Source organism: Akebia trifoliata, chromosome 10, assembly GCF_017979445.1.
Source record: "Akebia trifoliata isolate Shusen 1 chromosome 10, ASM1797944v1, whole genome shotgun sequence".
NCBI classification, from domain to species: domain Eukaryota; kingdom Viridiplantae; phylum Streptophyta; class Magnoliopsida; order Ranunculales; family Lardizabalaceae; genus Akebia; species Akebia trifoliata.
The window spans coordinates 24642312-24649964 of NC_141384.1; positions in this window are offsets into that span (position 1 = coordinate 24642312).

The window sequence follows — 7653 nt, forward strand, 5'->3', positions numbered from 1 at the left end:
AGTCAAGTCCAGTACAGTATTGTAATGTATTGTGCCATTCAGCTTACCAGTCCTATTTGGTACAGAATGAGCCCACCAACTTCCTGGCAAGATGCCTACGGTTAAAAACCACCGACATGTCAAGATCCAAATTAGAATGGGTTCCTGGTCCTGGTCAGAGACCACTGTGTTCGCGCCGGCGGTCCAACAAAGAGGCGAAGTAGTGGTATCTTTCTTTCCATTACGAACGACACGCTTCGCCTGCTCCCTCCAACGTCTTAGGTGTAGGGGAGATCAGAGCAACAGGGAACACCTAGATGACAACGACGGCCATCTTGGGCTGCAGTAAGAAGATCGAGAGGTCGTTCTGCCCCTTGTTCATTTCTCCGTAGGCTTTACAATGGTAACTCTAACTAGAGTTCTTCCCCGCTGGAAATATAGTCTGATCTTCTTTTCGATGTTGGGTACAGTAGCCAGTATGGGTGTTATACTTACAAATTATCCTTCTTCTGTAATAAACTCTCCTCCAATGATTTCATTTTCTTCTTTCTCTTCAGTATAATCAAGTGATGTAAGTGTTTGGCATGTATTTCACACTAGATAAGGCCAACTGCAATTCTCGCCTTCTGCCGCTCTTGAGCACATCACTTCTAAGGTCCACTACTAAAGGAAGAATCGAGAGCTGGTGTGATCTCATCAAAGAACGTGCAACAGTCCCAACTTTCCATGAGTTGATGAGACTCAAAAATTCTAAAGTTCAGATGCTCCAAGTGCCTTGACACTAGAAGAGGATAGATGCCACTCCAACGAGCACCACCAACTGGTTCTCAGGGGGCTGACGTAAAGTGCACCAGGGATTACCCACTACTGCTTACAAGCGACGGGGGGGATGCGGAGAGCTGGCTGTGTCATCATCAGTCCGGATCATATGAATGCAGATGCTCAGGTGCTGTAGGCTAGCTGGTAAAAGAACCGGGAAGTTGAATGACCAACTTTGCCGTCACTTACTTTTCTTTCCATCTCAACAGTTTGTGTGTGTTATTTAACAATTTTTGTGGTGAAGGAGTGATTTTTCTAATCTCCAATAATTCCAGGCAATTGCATCATTGAGAAAAGATGGTTGAATTGGTGTGGAAGCTTAGGATAGACGACTTAACATCAATTGAGAATTGAATCATCTTGAATGAACACCAAAATTTATGAAGTACCCAAGTATTGATGGGTTATTGCATTAAAGAAGGACAATGAATAAGAAAATCAATCAATTACATCTTTAAATCCCCTAAGCATTACTAGACTATTATGATAAACAACAAAATCAATCAACTTCTGTCTTTAATTGTCGTGGTTCAGTATTTGGTAACACCAGCTTCTCTTTGAATGATTTAAATGAGAGAAACAAACTAAAAACATAAGAGGTTTCTATTTTAGTGTTACTTTTTACACTTAAAAAATCAGTCATTTAAAAACACTATGACAATTGAAAAAGTAGTGATTAACAATGTTTTATGCATCAAATTTGTGCTTTTAGAACAATGATGTGTTATGAATCCAAATTTTTAATCAAAGATTTGTGAAAACCGCTTCATCTTCTGTTTAAGAACTTCTCTTCTCTAACCTTTCTATTTCTTCAACTGCGCAAAAGTGATACATCAACAAAATCTATCGCTCTTAATGGGGTTGAGTCGAATTGTTGAGTTAGAAATAACTTCATGTTTAGTTGGATCTCTTATCAACATGTACTATTAAAATAGTTAGTAATAATCAATTCAAATATGATCCATTTGTCATTAATATAGTTGTTATAATTTCCTCAAATATCTTATAAGATATAGTACATATTATTTTCGTGTATTAATTTCCTCCAACATCTTATAAGATATAGTACATATTATTTTAGTGAAAAAGAATGTACAAAACACAATAGTAAAAAGAACATTCTTCGTGCACTCTCTTATTAGTAAAAGATAAAATTTTATAGCAAATTCTCATCCGCATCACGCCTTTAAAACCACAATCTCTCGTACAAAAGTTATTCATAAAAAATACGTTCACTTCTACAACTTTTATTGGCACCAAAACTTTCAATCATAACACTCCAATTTCATAAATTATTAACCTCACCCAATTAAAGGTTAAACTTTCACTCTACAACTAAAATAGTGTATATTAAATATCCTAAGTGTAGGATTTTAGCGAAGTAATAAACTTTCTAGAGTCCGAGGTCGATTTATGGGGATTGTGTAAAAATTGAAATAAAACGAGGTGAAAGAAGATTTGTTCTAAACTATGAAAAATATGATTTTCCATATTTTCCTATGGAGCAAAAATTAAAAGATTTAAAACAGAAATTAAAAAGCACTAATACATCAGGGATCCACTCAAAAATCATATTTTTATTCATTCAATTTTTTCTCGGTCTCCCTAACTAGATGATATCTCAATTAAACAAAGAATTATTTTCTAAAATATTTTGAAAAATCTAAGGTTGCTACGTGTAACACAATCACATATCACATGAATTCTATAAGCAATCAATGCAACATTTATCCATAATGAATTAAAGAAAATTTTCAAGTATTCAATGCGATGATCATAAATAAAAACTCCAAAAGAATTTATGGTTATAGAATTAAACAAAAATAATTAACTCACCTTAGACCAATCTAAAAAATATAAACATTAATCTACAATTATTAGTCTAAATAAAATTATAATTTTCGAGTTTCACCCTTAGCCCTAGCTAGAATTTTAGCTAACAATCTCTATAGATGAGTATTAAAATTATTGAATAATTAAAAAAAAAAACTAAAAAAAATTAATCAGGGAGAGAGATTAGAAAGGAAGATTTGAGAAGAAAAAAAACAAATCTAGAGAAATAAATAATGGTGAGAATAGAAAAAAAAAATAGAAACGAATTAAAATAGAAGGTCAAAGACAATTTCAAAAATGTAGATCTCTTTAAATCTATTTTTAACACTCTAAGCCAACAAAAAAGTCCTTAGTGGACATAATTTCATGCATAAGGTAAAGGTACCCTCAAGGATATGCTTTATCCATGGATATATCTTTAAAACTTAACCAACAAAAATATACTCCTAAGTGAGTATATAAGTGTATAGTTCATCCTTGATGGCCCAAAAAGTGAAATCTAATTAGATTTACATTAAAACCTCAAGTTCATAAAAAATTCCAACAAGCATATATTTTTGTATGCGATTTGCTCATTAAATCTTTATGCAAGTTTAGAGACTGAACTATATTTTGCTTGATTCTTAAATACTCTACCATCTCCTATAATTTTAAAAAATTTCAAAAAAAATTATTTATATTTCATTTTTGGCCAACCTTTGGTAACCACCAACTTGGTGGCTGAGACAATGCTCCTAACACCTTCATTGTCTTAGAAATGAACCTCTTTACCTTTACCTCTAGGTGAAGACCAGATTTGAGTAACTATTTTTTTTATTTATTTAAATAAATTGTAAAACATACATCTTTTATGGTGTTCATTTACACCTTAACTCTTTAAATGGTGACAATTCCTAAATCCAAATAGATGAGGTCAAAACTTATTAAATCTCTAGTATCTACAACAATTATAACTTATCATATTTTACTGATAAAAAAAACTTATCCTAGTCTATGCTAATAAGAGATTTGAAATATGAAATACATTTAATTGTAACAAAGAGTCCTTGTGCATTTGATTGTTTCCTTGATATATTACCATCATTTAAGGTGGGTTCTTCATTGTTATTGACAAATCTTGTACAATTGTTTGAATGCAAATCAAATAAACAACAATGTAGAGAATATGCAAGAAGGCAAATATTTGATGGGATTGAATTGTTATTAAAAAACACAAAACACTCTTAAAAAAGGAAGAAAATACTTAATTGACCTTGTGGTAGGGATATTTTTCTAAACACACCCAAAGTTTTGGGGCGGTACCTTGATAATGTAGTTATTAAACTATTCCTTTCTTAATCTCCCCTCACCCCGTCAAAATGTCAAATTCAAATCTTTGAGATTGATGATTCAAATTGTTGAGATCAACCATCCAAATCATAGTAACGATTTATGTTCAAATGTTAAGATCAATGATTAGTTCAAAACTTGATCTTAATTATTTGAATTGTTGATCTTGAAAGTTTAAATCCTATATCTCACTAAAAGTGCCCTCGATCCGTAGGTGAGGTTCCGTTCTAGGATTTTCAATGAAAAATAATTTTTTTGAATTTTATGAAATCATCACCTAATTTTAGGATTTACGAATAAAAAATGATTCTAAACAGATAAAAACACAAATCTACAAAGAGATTATGGGTACGAGAATCAAGTAATAGGATTGGAAGGTGTTAGACACTAATCATTTCCGACAAAAGTCGATATGTACTATTACCAAAGATCTACATTGTAAAATGGCGTAATCCAAAATAAAGATTAAAAAATTTACCAATTTTACTTGGGTGATTATGACGGATTGATTATCTCAGAAACTGGCGATGAGAGTTCCTCATGTAATTTTTTTTAGTCTATATCTATTCCCGAGTTCCAAGATTACCAGATCTAAATATTTTTCTAACTTTTCTAGATGTTTTTTTTATAAGGGTTTTTGAGTGTTTTCAAGTTGAAAATCAATGCCCGGGGGTTAGATCTTGAGTTGAGACTTCAGATTTAGGGTTTTGAAATTTTTTTGGATAGGGTTATCAACAAATGCTTATCGAGTAGGATATAACAACATCTGAATTTGAATGTAAAATTTTTATCTGATATCTAAATTTGGATTTGACGGATGTTTTAAAATTCTATCTGAATTCAAATCCAATTATCCTATCAAATAATATCTGACTAGAGTTCGAATAATTTGTATATTAAAAAAAACACAAATTTTCATTATCCAACTGATTTTTCATTCTTAAAGAAAACCTATTATATATTATACTATTTATATAATAAATAAAATAAAATATATGATATTATTTTTATTAAAAATAAATAAAATAAAATAATATATATTATATATTATTTCGAGTTAGATATTATCGGATTCGAAATGTTAATATATGAATCCGTGTCCGATAGGGATTCAAACATATAAAACTATCCAAATTCAAATCTGATATCCAAAATTTTTGAATAATATCTGATTTTTCGAACTCGAATCGGATTGAAATTTTCAACTATCCATTGACACCCCTACTTTTGGGGAGTTTTTTACCTATGTTTCCTAGGATTTTTGAAGATCTGCAAAATTTGGGGGTCTACTTGCCTTTTTAAAGAATTTTTGATAAGGTTTGAGTTGGATTAGGTCTAATTTAGATATAATGTAATACCCCAAATTTTTAATTCATATCTCGAGAAAAAATAAATAGTGGAATTTTAAGAAAATCTTGAAAGTGGGACTTAGGGTAAAACTGTGGGACCTTGTTTTGATCATTTTTAATAGAATCTCACCTCACCATTAGATTCAAAATGATCGAAAAACATAGTTTAGCCTGTAAGCACGCTCAAATGCGAGTCCGAATATAAAAGTTGCAAAATCCTCGATTACCGGGTCGGACCAGGCTAAAATAGTGACTTTTTATTAGAGCAATAATTTTTAAAATTTGATTATATCATTGGGTTCGTAACGAAAAATTATTCAACATAGACTATTTATTTGTCATTTTTGGAGATCAGGAAGTCGAATTATCGTCAAAAACGAAAACGACATCAAGTTTAGGGGTCACATCAGGCCAAAAATGTAAATTTTTTATGGAGACATAATTTGTAGAAATTGACTATACCATTAGATCCGGAACGAAAAATTAGGTGAAATAGAGTATTCATTTGTCAGTTTTGGAGTCCGGATGATCAAGTTATCATCGATCGAAACAATTGACAAAATACTGAATTCGTCCCACATTTTATTAAATAAATTTTTAATTTTTTTTTTATATATGTCATCTTCCCCAACGCGTCATACAGCCGAGACATATAAAAAACAAAATTTTTTTTTCTCTTCGATTTTCCATCTCAGATCTCTCACAAACGGCTCACCGTTGACGATCGACGCAGAAGGGAGAAATGTCCGCAGCTACGTTCTCTACAAAACCCACCCAACCTTTCTTTGTTTCACTTTCTATTTTACCCGATATCGTCAAAAATCAGCCGTATTTGGATACGGAAATTTTGAAACTTTGACCTCGGATTTCGTCCGTTTCGGGGTCAAACCGTCTTCCGACGCAAAAGGGAGAAACGTCCGCAACCTCATTCTCTACATAACCCAACCAAATTCCTTTCGTTTTCTTGCCTTTTTCACCCCGTATAGTAAAAAATGAACCATATTTTTATACGGAGATTTCGTAACTTCAACCTCGATTTTCATCAATTTCGGGGTCAAACCGTCTTTCATCGTAGAAGGGAGAAGAGACGAGCACATCGAATATTTCAAAACCACCGGGTCGATTTTGAAAATCAGCCGCTTCGAAGTTCGGTCCATCTCGATTTCCGTCGCCTTTCCCCTCGACCGCGCACGTGCTTAAATTCCGTCGCCTAGTGATAGTAAGGAACTCTCAATTTCTATTAGTAATCGTAGATTGTGAAAATTGCATTTAGGATTTTATCTGAAAATTTTTGATGTATTTCCAAAATATAGAATTCTTTTGTTATTTCAAAATTCACGCTAGAAATTGCATGTTTGATATGTTTAATTGTATTTTTTTTACAAATTATACGTGGGTAGGATATTTTAACGGGTTATTCTATAAATTGGGTCTTGTGCACTGCTCGGACCCCGTTTTGATAGGAAATTTGTATTTTTTTTCAATATTATTGATAAAAATAAATTCTTTAGTTGGAAAATGTGATTTAATATTCAATGAACTCATATTGAGTTGATGAATATCAGAAAATGGATGTTTTATTGAAGAGATTGAAAATTGTAAAAAAAAATCGGAAAGAGGAAAAAAAAAAGATATGAAACGGTAAAATGTCAGAGTCACACCCGAGGGGTGATGTCTGCATTTTACGTTGTTGTGTTGTGTGTAGGTTGGTGAACAGATATCCAGGGATAATATTATTGGTTGCATGTTTATTTCCTTTCTGTTAGCGCGAGGCGCTGTTTACGTTTCCGTTATGTTATTTATTTTAGGCCGGGTGGCCACACTTTCATGGTAGGAAACTGGATATCTATTCTCAACCTTGTATTGTTAATTTCTCTTTTGTTTTCAAATGAAAATAATATATATATATATGTAGCTATTTTGTGAGCTGTTAAAGAGTTTGTGAATGCCTGAAGGGATAATGCGTCATATCATCCGGAGTGATGTACTATCCTGGGATGTACGGTAGGGACCACCAAACTCATACGTGGTATGAGACGCGTATGAGAATGGAGTCACAACTGGAATCCGGGATATTCCTCTCTATCTTTACCAGTGAACTTGTAATGTAAAGGTGGTCGTATACGAATGGTTTGTATATTTGGGAATTACATGCACACCTGATAGGCATAGACGAAGATGATTGGTCAGTGATCACTAACAATCTATAGTAGTCAAACGTTCTAACACATCGAAAAGAGACCCATTGCTTACGGTCACGTCAAACGGCCAGCTTGAGCCGGATAAATGGTCAACCAAGCGTGGTAAGTGCAGCGACCGGCCACAAAATCAAGAACTAAAAGCC